Source organism: Eschrichtius robustus, chromosome 11, assembly GCF_028021215.1.
Source record: "Eschrichtius robustus isolate mEscRob2 chromosome 11, mEscRob2.pri, whole genome shotgun sequence".
In the NCBI taxonomy this organism is placed as follows: domain Eukaryota; kingdom Metazoa; phylum Chordata; class Mammalia; order Artiodactyla; family Eschrichtiidae; genus Eschrichtius; species Eschrichtius robustus.
The window spans coordinates 79,579,116-79,598,167 of NC_090834.1; the positions used below are offsets into that span (position 1 = coordinate 79,579,116).

At 38.8% G+C, this 19,052-nt stretch overlaps 1 pseudogene; it reads right to left on the bottom strand.

Moving 5' to 3' along the window:
• Window positions 1-210: 210 nt before the first annotated feature.
• Window positions 211-19,052, bottom strand: part of LOC137772236 (transmembrane protein 59-like) — a 31,954-nt pseudogene continuing 13,112 nt past the window's right edge.

Below are 19,052 nucleotides of genomic sequence, written 5' to 3' on the forward strand. Positions count from 1 at the left end.
TAGCACTGCTGAATGGCCACTTCAATGCTGGCCCCTCCTACCTCTAGACTTCTGATTTGGTGAGATGGTAAGTACCTGTTGTTTTTTTTAAACTTTATTTGCATTTAATAGTGATTTTTAAGCCCTATAGCCAATGAAACCATTTTAAAAAGCACCATGTGGAATGGAAATTTAGATGTCTATTACACTTTTCTTTAAAAAAAAAAAAGCTTAAATTTCTGAATGAGCAAGATTCATTTTTGCAGGTAGAGGCCCTGCTTCTTCGTGATCTTCACCTTTAGATCTAACAACCACGAGAGAAGAAGTTGGATATCTGTTTAGCTTTGGTTCACTCACAAATTCCAGGTCACCATAGACACTCAGCTCCTCAGAGGGGACATACTGCTCTGCAGCTGTAGCCACAGTTGCACAACAAATCCAGAGCAATACCATCACGGAGAGGACAAGAGTCATGGTTAAAATCCACCCGGAATAAGAGAGAGGCATCTTAAAAAGTCATCACTTTCTCCGTCTTCAAGATAGTTCCTATGTGCTTGTGAACTTCTCAGTTGAAGATCTGAGGACATTTTGCTTAACGATGGTTCTTTCAAAATTTTAGGCTCCTGCTCCAACTGTGGTGCATACTGGATTTCTGGCTTAGACTGGAATATAACTATTTTTCCATCATCAGCTTGAAGACAAAAAGTCCACGAAGAGGTTATGAAGCTCTGTGCAGAGTCCAGAGCCTTTTATTTGTTATTTATTTATTTATTTTTAAAAACAACAGAAATTTATTTCTCACAATTCTGGAGGCCGGAAGTCTGAGATTAGGGTGCCAGCATGGTCAAATGAGGGCTCTCTTCTAGGTCGCAGACTTCTCACTGTATCTTTACATGGGGGGAGGGGCTGGGGAGTTCTGTGGGGTCTCTTATAAGAATACTAATCCCATTCATGAAGGCTCCACCCTCAAGACCTAAGCACCTATCAAAGGCCCCACCTCCTAATACCATCACATTGGACATTCTTTTTTTTTTTTAACTTTTTACTTTATATTGGAGTATAGTTCATTAACAATGTTGTGTTGGTTTCATGTGAACAGCAAAGTGATTATTGAAGATCTTGTTTTTTCAGGAGCAGGTCTTCTCACAGATAAACTTGGTGTACCTTTTGATTTTGGAGGTGGGCTGGGACATCATTTTGGTGGATTTGTGCCAGGATGTAGTGGGATAGAGCTGGACTAAGGAGAGGTGGGCATCTGAAGCCTCCAGTTGAGAAAAAAATCTCTGCATGAGGGCAAGATAATATTCAGGAAGCTTAGGGATTCAAAGTCAAGGAAAAACCATAACCTTCAAGTACACCTGAGGCTGAGAATGAAAGATAAAACACAAAAGATCAGAAGTTTCTTATGGGAGAGCAGAAGCAAGAGTATGGGTCAAGTGAGAGAATGAAGTGTATTTCCATGAAAAGGACAGGGTGTCCAAGGCTGGTAGCTATTGGATCCCTTCCTGCCCCCTAAGGAGTGTGTGATCCTGGCTTAAAAGCACAACATCATAGAGATAAATGAGTCCTTTTTCTAACATCCCAGCATCTTTTCAATTCCCCTTTCCCTAAGCTCTGAACCACGGAAGGCATCTTGTGTTAAGAAGGGGATTTGTAGGCCTCTGAATACAAAGTTGTGGTTTTCTACAGAATAGCTCCTATTCTAAAATCACCAGCCAAAGCAACATTCTGTTCAGCAAGTGGTAAAAATGTGATTAGGGACTTTTCATACATGTTGCTTTGTATAGTCAAGTTAAGAAACCTTTCCTGAGAGCCTTTTAAGAGCTTGGCACTGGACCAGTTATCACCTTTCAGGAATAACAGTGTCATATCGTACAAGAACCTTGTAAAATCCATGCAAAAATATAGCAAAGGGCGCACTTTCTCTTTCTTTCCAGCTAGCTTTTCTCTTTAAAAGCAACCTCTATCTATCAAAATCAGTAACATCTCTTCCTCTAATACATCATGAAATACCTATCTATGATGTTTCTCTTCCAACATGCAGACATCAATAAAGGGTTGGCCAGCCTCTCTCAAGGAGAGTATTACAACATTCACTTGGAAACAATTATATATATATATATATATATATATATATATATAAATATATATATATATATATATATATATTTCATAGTCATTTGTCAAAGCTTCCTAAAACATCTGAATTTATGCAATAGCTACTGTATCAGTCAGGATTATTAAGTGGAAGCAACAGTAATAACTCTCATTTGAGCAGAACATTTGTTGAAATGTTATTGAGCAGCTCTCAGAATCTCTGAAAATGGTTAGAATCTATGTAGCCAAGGACAATGCCCTAAATGACACTGAAGAACTTGTCTGGTCTAGACATCACTGCACTCTCTTGGTCATGGGCACCACAGTATACTACACAGACACCATCAACACTGGTCCATGGCACTAGCTTTGGATACATGGTGTAGGTTACTACTGATTCAGCCTTACCACTGACGCCACCCTCTGCAGAATAGACTCTACGCAGTTACCGTCTTTCGCATTACTAACATATGATTCAAAGACCAGCATGGGTGCCTGTGATTGGAGGAGACTGGATTACATCCCTGAGCCTCAACTGCAAGGAAAGCCAGGAAAATGAGAATTTGGAATTTTCTATTTATTTAGTAGGAAATTATATTTGTCTCATTGGATAGGAATTTCTGAAATGAGTATAGAGGGAAGCGTCTGGTCATGTCTGTAGACATTTTTTTACTGTTATCCTCTGGCTGGAGTGTGAGGTTTCTATTGACATATGGTGGGTAGAGGCCAGAGATGCTGCAAAACATCCTACAGTGCACAGGACAGGTCATGACAACAGAGAATTATCAGTAGTTCTTTGTTGAGAAATACTGCCCTTAATAGAAAAGGATTGCAAATACAAGTGGCCAAATGAACGACAAATAATCAGGCAGTAGATGGTTTGCAACCTTGGGAGTTTGGTTCGAAACCTGGGTAAAATTTGCAACTGGCCCCTCTACAGAGAGGGAAAAGAGAGGTCGAAAAAAGAGGCAGACCACTCCATATTGGTAGGTGGCACATTTAATAAGCAAGGAAAGTTACATACCAGACTTGTCTTGGAGGGCCACAAAATGAGTAGATCTCTGCATCTACCCACTAGAATCTTGAAAGTTTATATAGAGGCCTTGATAAGTTCAGTCACATATTCAGTCCAGATGGTCTCAACTACACATTCCTCTCTCAAGGCTGTGTCCTTAAAGTTGCTCCCACTATGAGAACAGTGGGCAGAACATACATTTCAAGGAAAGGAGAGGAGATAAAGAGCTTCTGATTGCCCAGGTCTAGCTTGTGGGTCAACCAGCAATCACATCTTCTGGATGAACTCCTACAACAGCAGTGACCAAAGCTCTTTTCTTTTCTTCTTTATTTGGTTTGTTTTTGCAGTTTCCATGCTTTGCTTCAGTTATACTTTTCTATATTTTGTGAGAGAAGACACATATGAAGCAGCTGCCATGGATTCACTATCGACAAGGAAACATTTCAGAGAAGTCAATAACTTACCTGAGATAACACAGATAGTACGTGACAGAATCATGACCGAAACCCATAAAGGATTTCAAAGCTCATGTCCGTTCCACTCTGCCATGCTTTTTTCTATTGTTATCTGGGACCACAGACAACACATTTATGACATGATTTTTATGCTTTTATAGAAAGTATAGATATAGCACACAACAAAATGGGAGTAAGTCCTAATTTCATTGCTGTGCTATAACCATCTGAGTTGATAGTGTACTCAACCTCCATCCCACTCCTCCAGATTACTCAGGGATCTTTCCAACCTGTTTCCAGAAGAACTTAAGACAAATGGAACTGGCAGTGATATATGTCTAATTAAATGAGTAGTTTTTACTCTCTCCTTAGGACAGGGCCCAGAAAGTAGAAGGATGCTAAAGCAGCAGTGACATTCCTGAATGGGGGTGTAGGAATATTATCCTCTCTCTTCTTTCTTCTCTCCACATTATGCTGTATCCAATCCACACTGGCCTCCAAGGCAATAATATTTTCTGCTGAGCACAGCACTGGGGGTAGAGGATGTTCTCTCCAGCTCCAGAGAAATCCACTGCAGCCTGGAGCAAGCACTTGCATCAGCCCTAGTTGCAAGGTCTGGAGCAGGGGATTCAGATCTATCCATGCACTTCAGATGTGCCTGCAGAAACAAGCAGAGGATCCCTTTGGAAACCCTTGTCTTATATAATTTGTGTCAATTAGGCTTTGGCTTTGACACTAGCTATGAAGTCCATATAACATAGTGTATTGTTTCGGAGCAGCCGTCTTCAGGTGGCAGAAGAAATTTTCCAATCCTCCAGCCTCCAGGGAGCATATCTGAGCTCTGGCTCCAGAGACGAGGAGAGAGAACATAATCTTTGGACAAGAGTAAGCACTTGGATTTCTGGTCATATCTGGGGAAGCCTTCAGTAAGTTACAGACACTAGACTTTTTGATAAGATGAGAATGTGTGAATGCAAAGGTTGTGTTTCAGGAAATTTATTTACATACTAAATTATACAGCAGGTTATTTCAGTTCTTATATGTTAATGCACTTAATTATCCAAAAAGTCCTATGAGAAAGATACTCTGTCATTCTGATTTCCAGTTTACAGACGATATGGCTGAGGACTGGAGATATTAAATTTTATGGCATTATTACATGGTGAGTAGTAGAGTTGTACCCAGGTCCATATAACTCCAAATCCTGGGGTCTCCAATACAACATTTATGCTGCAAATCAGCCTTTGCTTTTCTTCTTATAGGTGAGAGTATCACCAAGTTTTTGTCTTTCCACATTTTGCCATTTCACCTATGCATTATGGAAATGATTAACAGCATGGGCTTCACAGCTTCTCCAACGACAAGGGGGCACCCTTAAAGCTCTGGGAAAGGACCTAATATATTAATAGAGGGAGAAAATCCAGACTCCCAACCCTCCATCCTCCATCCTCCTCACTCCCGCCAAAACTAGTGTTTTTTCAAAGTAAAGGTCATGACCTTTTAAAGGATCTTTAAACCAATTTAGTGATCCAAAACCAGCCTTAAAAAAGGAACTGGCTAAAACACAAGATATGAGAGCACATCAATCACATCCAGTAAGGGTAATATTATGTGAAAAGTTTCTCCATTTTTGTAATATATAATGAGGGTCATTGTAAATATAAGTTGTATTTCTTACTGTGGGCCATGTGGGCAACAAGCCACCAGATATGCTTGGAAGCTACAGTGAGACCCACTCTAGAACAGCACAAATCACTACAACATTACCTGAGCTGAGGAGGGTGGGATGGATGGAGTGAAGAAACTTTGTCATGGAGTCCAATACTTCAAAAGTACAGTGGTTGGGAAAAATAAACACACACACACACACTCCTTCTCATCTAGCTCTTCTTGTCCTTTATCAGCTCTTCCCAGGACTTGGAGGAAGGGCTCTACAACTTGAGGAACCTAATATTTATTTAGCATCTATAGTGTTCCAGTGACTAGAATAGTCTGATTTCGGATAGCAACCTTAGTCCCTGTGGTAACTATGGTTTTCATCTACTTGGTAAATTCTCATTATTACCATTCTTCTGGTGATAGGCCTCCCCATCTGGAAACAGGAGTGCACCTCCTTGGTCACAGTGACGGGGTGACTGGATAGGAAGGGAGGGAAGTGGTCCACCTTGGGGCAATTGGAGTCACTCACCTGGATTTTGTGCTGGAGCTGGCAGTGAAAACTCCTCCTTTATCATTGACTTTGAGTGCTATGAATGTAACCCCAGAGCTGAGGGCAGTCCTGGAGGAATGCAGGGAAAACATAAAAGGAGAACACAGTTCTGAGTTCTCTGTCCCAATCCTTGAGGTTTCTTTGCTGGCCTTGCTCTAGATTATGTGAGTCATCCAATATCTTTCCAATCAATCCCTAAATCCTTATGCCAGTAAAAAGTTGAGTTTTTATCAATTTCCACCTTGAAAGTCCTAACAGAGAATATGCAGCCACTTGAATTTGAACCAGGTCTGCCTGACTTTAAAGTTTATGACTTTGCGTTGGAATAATTCATAGTATCTTACATGTATCTAGGCTCCTGGAAATACTTTTTGGCCACCATCATTTGCTCCTGGATAGCTATCTTTTCAAGTCTTTTATAGCCAGTCCATATACTGTTTTAGACAATGAGGTGAAAGATGTAACCCTTCCCTTCAAAACACTATGGAGAAAGAGGAATTTGGGGCCTGTAGAGAATGACTTATACTCAGAAAGACAGGCTAGTGGTGGGGCTAAGTGTGTGGGCTCTGGTGCTGGTATTCCTGGTTCCAGGTCCTGGCACTTCAGGTTATTAGGTGCGTAGACATGATCAAATTACATCGCTTCTCTGTGTCTCATTTTGCCCTTCTATAAAGTGTAGGTAATTGTACCTATCAAGAATGTGCTGTGAAAATTAAATAATTTGTGCACAGAGACCATTCAGAATAGTGCCTACATATACTCAAAGAATGTTTGTTATTATTATTTTCTTGAAGTATTAATTTTCATCATTTTTTCTTTTACAAAGTGAAAAACTCTCTTCAGATAGAATCTTACCTAAAGTCCCAAAACGGAAACTAGATAACAGAGCTGCTTTGGGAGGTAGGATGGGGTTCCTGGATGTCACTCAGTCTCAGCTCTCCTTTTATAGCATCTCTAATAGACAATATTTGAATTTATTGAACTTTTACTCAGTGCCATATTTTGTGCTGTTTGCCTGAATTTTTTCATGCCATCAGTACAATGACCCTGTGGGGTAGGTATTATTGTCTCCATATAGAGATTTACTTATTTACAGGTGATGAAACTGAGGTTTTTTGAGGGTAACTTGCCAAGGGTCACAGAGTCGGTAACAGTCAACACTGGAGCCAGATCTACCTGATACCCCTGAACCAAATGTTCTTAACCATCCCATCATACTGCTTACCCTCAGGGCTCAGGAACTTGACTTTAAAATAAACCACTTTTTTTAGATGACTTGGGTCATCCTTGCATCTTGAAATGATGAATTGGTTGTACTCCTGGATTTTACCCAGGAATTAGTTTTAGAACACTTTTTTTTTTATGTGAGTTTGGGAATTAAATTAAATTATATATTTATAGCATTACATTATATTTAATTATAATTAAATGACTCAGCATTAAATTATATAAGGTGTGAATCCAAAGAACCTGGATCCATTGGGATGAGTATAAATATTAGGTCATGGAAGCCAGACTAACACAAGCATAATCATAAAAAAAGACTTAATTAACAAAGAAGCAGTAAAATGCTCAGATTAATTTAGAAGACTATAATTTTATTGAATACCTATATTCTTTGGTTCAACGTTCAGCATCATAAAAATCACAGGAAGCTCCTGGAAAATCTTATATAAGAACATTTCTACTTTCCTTAAAGCCAGAACCTTTGTGATATTTGATGTTGGGCAACCCTCTTCTCAGAGTAGATGTTTTCATGGCATTCGCCTTGATAATAATTTATCTCCTTTTTATAATGAATCCTTCAGCAGGAAGGAACTCCCTTAATCCCAGGGACTGCCATCTTGTAGTCTCTTTCCCATCGACATCTGGAAACTTGTCAGAGGGAAGGCTCCGTTTTTTTCCTTTATGTATCCTTCCACTGCTACTTAGGTGCCAATAAAAAACTTCCAGACTTTGTGCATTTTAAAGATCACAAACCATATGACTATCTCCCCTCTCCCTCACCAAGGCCCGAAAGGATAAAAGAAATTGTTACGGGACCACAGACAGAGTCAGATAAGATCCTTATCTCGATTGGAACAAATGCCTTTGACCAAGAGACATAGATTAGTTGAAAAGAGACAGCTAGTGAAATCAACACCATGATCTTATGTTCTTGCTCCTTTTGAGCAACTGCTGGGGCTGCCCCTTGGTTGAATCCAAATGGAAGCCAGAGGGTGCTGAAAGCTCTGATTTAGTCCATACAAATCAGCTCATAAAGGCAGAGATCAAGAAGGAGATGGGTGGAGAGTAGACTGGATGAAGAAATAGTGACTGTCGAGTGTGGATGTGACTGCACACACACACACATATACACATGCATACAAACTTAATGAAAATTCACTCCCTGCCAGTCATTAGTGCAAAATTGACTCCTTGGCTGCAACAAGGGTATTTTTTTATTGTTAGTGGAGCTAGACTAGGTGAAAAGTTTCTTTTATTAAAATTTAGACGCATTGCAATTAGTTATAGCTCTAAATCAGCCAGGTAGAAAAATTGATACACAAGCTAATTTACTTCTAGAAATTTGCAAATAATTGTGTCAGATGAGATTGCAGAACAAAAGTCCCAGTAGTCTCCCAGGAGACAAGTTTTGTAATGACATTATTAAGGCTGGCAGTCACTAGGAACAAGGGACTGGAGGAAATGATCAGAAATATAATAGCTCTCTAGCCCTTCAGCATAGATTCTTTTCACAGCAAACCATACCTTTTGCAGAGGCTGACACTACATTTCTATTCCACGTATTAACTTTACTGATCTACAGTGGGTCTAGCTATATAGTGAACCATTGAATTCTTATCATGAGGAGCAGTCCAGCTAATATAAATGCATTTCCAAGGGATTCAAGCACATAATCCCTAAGGCTGAGAAAAATGTGTTCCTTTGTGGATATCATGTATATATAGCTTCAGGTTTGCATTAGAGTTAGGTTTTCAAGGTTTTTGCTAAAGGGACCTAAGTTTCAGAAGTTACATAATTAAAGTGAATTTGATTTCATCCCTGAAGGTTTTAACATTTTCAGATTTTGAAAATGCCCATTAATAGATGTGCAAATAACAAGTGGATTGTGTAAGACGTGAAATAACTGACATTGCCCCTGTCTTTTAGGATGTAAGGGTCAGCTTGGTGGCTTCTTTGTTTGAGGTGACTGTACTGTGGGGTATCAGCTTCCTGAAACCATGCCCCAGGAATCTCTTGGGGGGACACTGCACCTAGGAGAAAAAGAACTTTCAGCTCTGCCTTCTAGCACAGACTCCCAGCTCTCAGGTAATATGAACATCTATCCTGACTCCAGTCCCTGAAGGACATAACCCTTTTTGTTAAAACCAACAGCACAATACCTAGTCAGAGACAGGGAAGGAATTGTTTGACCCTAGAAGACCTGATAGGAAAGTTCAAAAGGGAGGAGACAGGCATATGTTAGAATAGCACCCCAGCTTCCCAAGATCAATTTTCTTAGTCCATTCAGGCTGATATAACAAAATACCACAGACTGGATAGCTTCGAAACAACACAAATTTATCTCTCACAGTTTTGGAAGCTGGAAGTCTGAGATCAAACATCTATTATGTTAAGTCATTATTTGCTGGGGTTTCAGTTGTTTATAGCTAAATAAATTCTTAACTTTCCATCAGTCTCTTAAGAGAGAAAGATCATTCTTCAAGTGATTAGGGGATTTAAAAAATCACAAAAGGAAAAAAAAAAAAATCACAAAAGGGTGATCATACACCCAAAATGGTCACTTCTACTAACTGTAAGAAACATTTCATTGATAAATATCAACGCAATTGATGATTCCTATTAAAGATTGTGCATGTGTGTGTGCACACACATTGAAGGCTGTCTCAACCTCTCCCAGTTGATAATAGATGACTATAGTAAGATCCTTGCCCAGGTATATTTTGGAAATTTCATTGATATGTGCATTTTTGGAATTAATGAGATGGTAATAAATAGAACTAGAATTTACTGAAACGGGTTAGAAATATCCAAGAAACCAGTTGGATCCTTGATGAGGAAGTAAGTAGAGGCATAATCCCTAGGTTTCTGGGAATGGAGAGAGAAAATCTAAAAATAATCTAATATTAGCCATGGATTTGAGGGTTACTTGTTCGTATACCCATGTATCATGCCCTTGGCCGTTGTGATACATAACACAGTGAGGGACTTAGTCTGCTTGGGCTATAGAGTCATTTGAGTAATATAATTTTAATTAACCATATGTAAAAGTATATAATTTAATTAATTATGCCATTTCATTGACCTTTGCTAATGACAAAAGCACCATTTCCCAAATAATAAATTAGTAATATAATGAATTATTGGACTATTTCTTTTTTTCATTTTTATTTTAAAATTATATATATTTGATTTACAATGTGTGATTAGACTATTTCAATCATTAGTGTATTTCAAATTATTTCTCTAACTTTTATTTACATTTTTGTTTATTAATTAACAAATAACGAATGGTATACCTGCCAAGGATGTCTTAACTCTGTGTAGCTCAGATACTGCTAAGAATAACTGGGAATATGGGGAGAGGAATGACTCTCTTTAAGTACGGTTTGTGCCTTTTGTTTTGCCTTCTATCTCCAAACATGAGTGTGTTCACAGGTAAGTATGCTTTTTCTACAGAATGAGTATGTGAAACCTACATCCCATGGCTCATGCCATCTTTACTTTGCCATTGTCTACCAAAGCTGTACTGTAAGGCTACCTTTTTGGTTTCGCCCAGTAGAAACTCAGGTATAGTATTCTGGTATTTATTGGTATTCTGGTAACAAATGACTAATGGAAACTGAATGCTTGAATGATAGTATTCTATTCCTTTAAGTGGTTTTAGTTGTTCACATCTTCAGTGTTTTTATGTAAAGCAGGAGAACAAAAAAAAAATGGAAAGAGGGAGAGAAAAATGAATTAATCAGGAGGGAGAGAGCCAGTTTTATTCCTTCATGAGTAAGTAAACTTGGGAAACATAAGAAACTGAGCTTCAATATCCTCATCTGAGAAATGGAGAATATAATACTTCAGAGAGAATGGTTGTTTAGAAAAATTAATATCGTATGTGCAAGATGGAAAACTCACAATGGGTACTCAGTAATTATTCATGTCCTTTCTCTTATGAGAGGATCAAAGCTAACACAGGCAGACAGTACTTAATCTCCTTTGGTTTCAGCTTCCTCAGCTACAGGAGGGCATATTCTAGGTGACCTAAAGTGACCCCATGCTCAGATTCACCAGGCAGTATATGACCAGGCCTGAGACTATGGGGCTGCTTCTATTCCAGATCTAAAGTTTCTTTTAAAGCTTTACCATTTCTTGGTTTGCATGACTAATACAACTTCTGGGATTATAAATGATTAAAGTGTAAGTCATGGTGATAACCTACGTCAGCAGCTACAGCAGTAATAACTAGAGAAAGAGAGGGAGAGAGGGAAAGAAAATGAGTAACACTGGACAATTAGAAAGGGGATTCTGAAATTTTCATTGAGTTCTCATGTTCTTTCTTCATGAATGTACAGATATACTTAATTGCAATCTTCTCTGTATTTTAATCTTTTTATTTCAGAAAGCTTGGCTAATCTTTGTATATCACTTTCTATTTCTATAGGTGTAAGAGTCTCTTCACAAAGTTGTGGGAATGAATATTCTTTAATCTCAGTTTGTGGTATATCGAGCTAGACCTTGGATAAAAGTAGCTAATATCAAATTTTATTTATTTATTTATTTATTCATTCATGCATGCATGCATTCGTTCATTTATTCATTTATTTAGGCAGTTCTAGAAACTTCAACACATACATATAGAGTTCTATAACTACCACTACTATCCAGGATACAGAAAAATTTCATCACCTCCCAAAATTTCCTTGTGCTATTCCTTTTTACTTATACTCTCTCCTTAACTTTAATTCCTGATGATGATTGAGGTATTCTCTGGCATTGTAGTTTTGTTAGTTAAAGAATATCCTAGGGCTTCCCTGGTGGTGCAGTGGTTGAGAATCTGCCTGCCAATGCAGGGGACACGGGTTCGAGCCCTGATCTGGGAGGATCCCGCATGCCGCGGAGCAGCTAGGCCCGTGCGCCACAACTACTGAGCCTGCGCGTCTGGAGCCTGTGCTCCGCAACAAGAGAGGCCGCGATAGTGAGAGGCCCGCGCACCGCGATGAAGAGTGGCCCCCGATTGCCACAACTGGAGAAAGCCCTCGCACAGAAACGAAGACCCAACACACCCAAAAATAAATAAATAAATAAATAAAATAAAAAATAAAATTAAAAAAAAAAAAAAGAATATCCTAAAAATGGAATCATCTAGTATGTAACCTTTGAGATTGGCTTCTTTTACTCAACATTGGATTTTCTGTTTTTCCTCTCTCTTTTTTATTTGTCTATTTCCCCTTTCTATTAATTTGAACAACTTTAATATTACATTTTAATTTATCATTAGTATATAATGAACCCTTGAACTATGCAGAGGTTAAGGGCTCCAACCCCTACCCCCTTTCTGCACATTCAAAAATCTGTGTACAGTCATTCCTCAGTATCTGCAAGGGGTTGGTTCTAGGACTGTCCACAGATACCAAAATCTGCCAGGTGCTCAAGTCCCAAAGTTGGTTCTCTGTATCCAAGGTTTTGCATCCATGGATTCAACCAGTCTTGGATCATGAAGTACTGTATTTATTGAAAAAAATCCCCATATAAGTAGACCTGCTTAATTCAAACCTGTGTTGTTACAGGATCAACTGTATTTTACATATCTTTTTTATAGTTTTTAAAAGCAGGTCTGTTGGCAACAAATCCCTATTTTTCCTTCATTTGGAAATGTCTTCATTTGATCTTCATTACTGGTGGATATTTTCATTAGATATAGAATTTGAGATTGATATTTCTTTGCCTTTAATGGGTTTTTTAAAATATTTATTTTATTATTATCATTTATTTTTGGCTGCATTGGGTCTTCATTGCTGCGCTTGGGCTTTCTCTAGTTGTGGCGAGGAGGGGTTACTCTTCGTTGGGGTGCGTGTGCTTCTCATTGCGGTGGCTTCTCTTGTTGCGGAGCACGGGCTCTAGGCGTGCAGGCTTCAGTAGTTGTGGCTCGTGGGCTCTAGAGCGCAGGCTCAGTAGTTGTGGCGCACGGGCTTAGTTGCTCCGCGGCATGTGGGATCTTCCCCAACCAGGGTTCGAACCCGTGTCCCCTGCATCGGTGGGCGGATTCTTAACCACTGTGTCACCAGGGAAGCCTGCCTTTAATGTTTTAATAATATTATTTCACTTTCTTCTGGCCTCCATGGTTTCTGATGAGAAATTTTCAGTCATTTAAATTGTTATTCCCCAAAAGCAGAGTTTCTCAACCTTAGCATTATGATATTTGGAGGCCAAAATTTCTTTGCTGTGGGAGACTTTCCTGGGCATTGCAGGAAGATTAGCAGCATCCCTTGCCTCTAGATGTCAGTAACACCTCTCCCCTTATTTTGACTATCAGAACTAACTCTAGACTTTGCCAAATGTCCCCTGAGTGTGTGGGAGTCAAAATTACCCCTGTTGAGAACCACTGCCCTCCAGGTAATTTGCCACTTATCTCTGGTGCCATTAAAACATTTTTTCCTCTGTCTTTAGTTTTCAGCAGTTTGATGTTAATGGGTCTGGATATGGATATTTTTTTGGTTTCTCCTGTTTGGAGTTGCTGAACTTCTTTTTTGTCTTCTTGTCTACTGCCAAGTTTGGGCAGTTTTCACAAAGTATTTCTTAAAACTTTTCTCTCCTTCTGGGACTCTAATAACATGGATGTTAATCTTTTACTTTCTCACAGGATCCTGAGCCTCTTTTGTTTTTTCACTCTTTTTTTATTTTTTCCTCTGTTATTCAAATCAAATAATTTTTATTCATCTATCTTCAAGTTCACTAACTCCTCCGTAATGTCCATTCTGCTATTGAAGCACTAGACTGAGTTTTTCTTTTAATTCCAGTTATTGTACTTACTATTCTAAAATTTCCACTTGGTTCTTTATGTCTTCAACTAATTGCTCATATTTTCTGCTTTTCCATTTATTTCACGGTTTTTACCTTTAATTCTTAGAGTATTTTTACAAAAACTACTTTAAGGTCTTTTTCTGATAATTTCAATATTGGTGTCATCTAGGTTGATGTCTATTAATTGTCTTTTCCACGTGAGATGTAATTTTCCTGCCCCTTGGTATGCCAAATGATTTGGGGTTGTATCTTGGATATTGTAAATATGATAAGGAATTCTGGTTTTTGTTTACATTACGTGAAAAATGTAGACATTTTTGTTTTAGTAGGCAACTGACCCAGCTGGGTTCAAGCTGCAAGTTCCAACCAGCTTTCTACGAGTTTTGGTGTTAATGTCATTTACATTTTCAAAGATTTTGTAGCATCGTTCTAATCTCTTCCACGCATGTACCACCCAATGGCTAGCTGGGACTTTGGCATGATCTATCCTAAAGTTCAATTTTTAAAGTCTTTGGTATGCTATTTAGTGTCAGATCCATGCATAAACACCTCACAGTGTTATGAGGTTCCTTTCCTGAGCTCCTCCCTCTCAGTAATCTATCCAGTCCTTTCTGGTTCCCTTGGGCTTTCCTTTTCTGTCCTCTGGTCAGAAATCTGGGTTTTATTTACCTTACTCAAGCTGTACACTTCCCATGACTCTGCCCATATTTAGGGCCAAACAGGGAGAATACAGAAAGAGAGGAAAAGGAAGTGCAACTTTTTCCCAGTCTATTGGGACCTTTGATCAGAGAGGAAGGTTCCCTTTCCTCAAAACTTTCGTCCTGTGAGACCCACTGTCACCAATGTAGCTGCAGGATTGTCTGGAGGTTGGACACCAGAGGATGAGAAAACAGACAAACATGGGATTTGTCTCCCCAACTCCCAAGCATCAAGAAACCCACTTTCAGCTCCTAGAGTCAGAACCAGAGGAATATATCAAAGGGGGGGAAAAGGTAAGCTCACTCATGGTTCCATGGTACCTCAAATACTGATCTTCTTCTTCAATCTGCCTGCTCTTGCTTACTTTTCAGAGTCCGCAAATAGTTGCTCCCTGAATTCTGTGTATGTTTTGTAACTACAGTCAGTATGAGACAGATGGTGTGGTGTGTTTACTCCATTTTACTCAGAATGAGAGCATGTGTTATCTCAGTAATTTTGATGTAATGAAATAATCTTTCTGAAAGAGCATTTTAGAGTAGACTGGTTACCTGGATACATACCTGTCAGATAAATTTGTCTCCTTCTGACAGAAAATAAAGGCCTTGGCACTGTTGTCCTTTATCCACATTGTAGTGATTCCTGATGCCTAAACCTGAAGTAGCTTTTCTTGTAGAGGTGTTTAAGACTTAACAAATGGGGCTTCCCTGGTGGCACAGTGGTTAAGAATACGCCTGCCAATGCAGGGTACACGGGTTCGAGCCCTGGTCCGGGAAGATCCCACATGCTGCGGAGCAACTAAGCCCGTGCGCCACAACAACAGAGCCTGCGCTCTACAGCCCGCGAGCCACAACTACTGAGCCCATGTGCCACAACTACTGAAGCCTGCGCACCTAGAGCCTGTGCTCTGCAACAAGAGAAGCCACCTTAATGAGAGGCCTGCGCACCGCAACGAAGAGTAGCCCCCGCTCGCCTCAACTAAAAAGAAAGCCCGTGCTCAGCAACAAAGACCCAACGCAGCCATAAATAAATAAATAAATAAATTTATTTTTTAACAAATGACTTAACAAATGAACTTAACAATCTCCTTTATTTACATTAGTGCCTCATTAATAGCTTATTAATCTTTATCTACATGAAGGATGGCAAACAAATTTCATCTCACGTTCTACTTAGCTCACCTAGCTGTGGTTACCCGGTGTATGGATCTGAGAATAACAAAGAGGACCCATAATGCTTAGCAGGAAAGTGTGCTGGGATTAAATAGTCTGTCACATCTTCCGTGGGAAGAGTCAAGGCATATATATTCCTTGTTCCTGCCTTCTTGGATCTACATGACTTCATGATAGTCAATATAGATAAGCTGGTGAAGCAATAATAATAACAATAATTAATCATTTGTACTTTGTAATCCCACTGAAGATGAAGTTCTGAAGAGGGAAGCATGCCACGGCACTGATCACCAACAGCTCCTCTGTTGTGCAAAAGTGTTGATAACTATCTCTGCCATTCTAAGAGCTGTAACTCAAATGTTATTTCTTACTAGCTTAAGTTTAATTGAAGCCATATTAACATTAGTGTCTTAATTTTAATAGTTTTTAGCTCACTCTAGGACAGTACTTTAAAATGTAGATTGTAAAACCAAGTGAGAGTATTTAAAAATCTGTGGGAGTCTATATGGTAGCCCAAGTGATTGATGGTGCCACTGGCATTGGGTTGGTAGAGTTTAGGAATTCTAGAAGGTCTAAAGTGTGAAGGACAAACCCGGACTAGAAAGAACATTCTTTTGCTCAGCAGGACTCTAATATCCAGTTAAAGAAAATTTGCAGACACTCTTAGATTGCAACAAGAGGTGTTCATGTGCCAGACACTGGTGAATAACAATATCTGGGCCCTAGGGAAATATTTTTCAATATCATTTGCCTTATGTCTTTGGAATAAGATAATAGCATTCACTCTGTGAAGATACACAGCTTGTGCCACTGCTGATGTTAAGAACATATTGTTTGAAGTCAGGGAGCCTGATTCCTCCAGCTCTGCTTTTCTTACTCAAGATTGCTTTGGCTATTCGGGGTCTTTTGTGTCTCCACACACATTGTAAAATTTTTTGTTCTAGTTCTGTGAAAAATTCCATTGGTAATTTGATAAGGATTGCATTGCTTGGGGAGTATAATGATTTTCACAATGTTGATTCTTCCAATCCAAGAACATGGTATATCTCTCCATCTGTTTGTATTGTCTTTGATTTCTTTCATCAGTGTCTTATAGTTTTCTGCATACAGGTCTTTTGCCTCCTTAGGTAGGTTTATTCCTAGGTATTTTATTCTTTTTATTGCAATGGTAAATGGGAGTGTTTCCTTAATTTCTGTGTCTGATATTTCATTGTTAGTGAATAGGAATGCAAGAGATTTCTGTACATTAATTTTGTATCCTGCTACTTTACCAATTCATTGATTGGCTCTAGTAGTTTCCTGGTGGTGGCATCTTTAGGATTATCTATGTATAGTATCATGTCACCTGCAAACAGTGACAGCTTTACTTCTTCTTTTCCAATTTGGATTCCTTTTATTTCTTTTTCTTCTCTGATTGTGGTGACTAAAACTTCGAAAACTCTGTTGAATAATAGTGGTGAGAGTGGGCACCCTTGTCTTGTTCCTGATCTTAGAGGAAATGCTTTCAGTTTTTCACCATTGAGAATGATATTGGCTGTGGGTTTATCAAATATGACCTTTATTATGTTGAGGTAGATTCCCTCCATGCCCACTTTCTGCAGAGTTTTTATCATAAATGGGTGTTGAATTTTGTCAAAAGCTTATTCTGCATCTATTGAGATTATCATATGGTTTTTATCCTTTAATTTGTTAATATGGTGTATCACATTGATTGATTTGCATATATTGAAGAATCCTTGCATTCCTGGGATAAACCCCACTTGATCATAATGTATGATCCTCTTAACGTGCTGTTGGATTCTGTTTGCTAGTATTTTGTTGAGGATTTTTGCATCTATGTCCATCAGTGATACTGGCCTGTAATTTTCTTCTTTCATCATCTTATCTTTGACAAAGGAGGCAAGAATATACAATGGAGAAAAGACAGCCTCTTCAATAAATGGTGCTGGGAAATCTGGACAGCTACATGTAAAAGAATGAAATTGGAACACTTCCAAACACCATACACAAAAATAAACTCAAAATGATTAAAGACCTAAATGTAAGATCAGATACGATAAAACTCTTAGGGGAAAACATAGACAGACCACTCTATGACATAAATCACAGCAAGATCCTTTTAGACCCACCTCCTAGAGTAATGGAAATAAAAACAAAAATAAACAAATGGGACTTAATGAAACTTAAAAGCTTTTGCACAGCAAAGGAAACCATAAATAAGACAAAAAGACAGCCCTCAGAATGGGAGAAAATATTTGCAAATGAAGCAACAAAGGATTAATCTCTAAAATACACAAGCAGCTCATGCAGCTCAATAGCAAAAAAAACAAACAACCCAATCCAGAAATGGGTGGAAGACCTAAATAGACATTTCTCCAAAGAAGACATGCAGATTGCCAACAAACACATGAAAAGATGCTCAACATCACTAATCATTAAAGAAATGCAAATCAAAACCACAATGAGGTATCACCTCACACAGGTCAGAATGGCCATCATTAAAAAAATCTACAAACAATAAATGCTGGACAGGGTGTGGAGAAAAGGGAACCCTTCTGCACTGTTGGTGGGAATGTAAATTGATACTGCCACTATGAAGAACAGTGTGGAGGTTCCTTAAAAAACTAAAAATAGAACTACCATATGACCCAGCAATCCCACTACTGAACATATACCCAGAGAAAACCATAATTCAGAAAGACACATGCCCCCCCAATCTTCATTGCAGGGCTATTTACAATAGCCAGTTCATGGAAGCAACCTAAATGCCCATCAACAGACGAATGGATAAAGAAGATGTGGTAGATATATACAATGGAATATTACTCAGTCATAAAAAGGAAATAAATTGGGTCATTCGTAGAGACGTGGATGGACCTAGAGAATGTCATACAGAGTGAAGTAAGTCAGAAAGAGAAAAACAAATATCGTATATTAATGCATAAATGTGGAATCTAGAAAAATGGTACTGATGAACCTAGTGGCAGGGCAGGAATAGAGATGCAGACATAGAGAATGGACTTGAGGACACAGGGTTGGAAGGGGAGGCTGGAATGAAGTGAGAGAGTAGCATTGACACGTATACACTACCAAATATAAAATAGATAGCTAGTGGGAAGCAGCTGCATAGCACAGGGAGATCAGCTCGGTGCTTTTTGACCACCTTGAGGGGTGGGATAGGGAAGGTGGGAGGGAGGCTCAAGAGCAAGGGGATATGGGGATATATGTATACGTATAGCTGATTCACTTTGTTGTACAGCAGAAACTAACACAACATTGTAAAGCAATTATACTCCAATAAAGATGTAAAAAAATAAAATAAAAAGAACACATTGTTTTAGAGGGCAAGGATGATTTGAGAGGCAGAAATGCTTGCTCAAGGGAAACGACAAATTAATTAATCTGTTAAA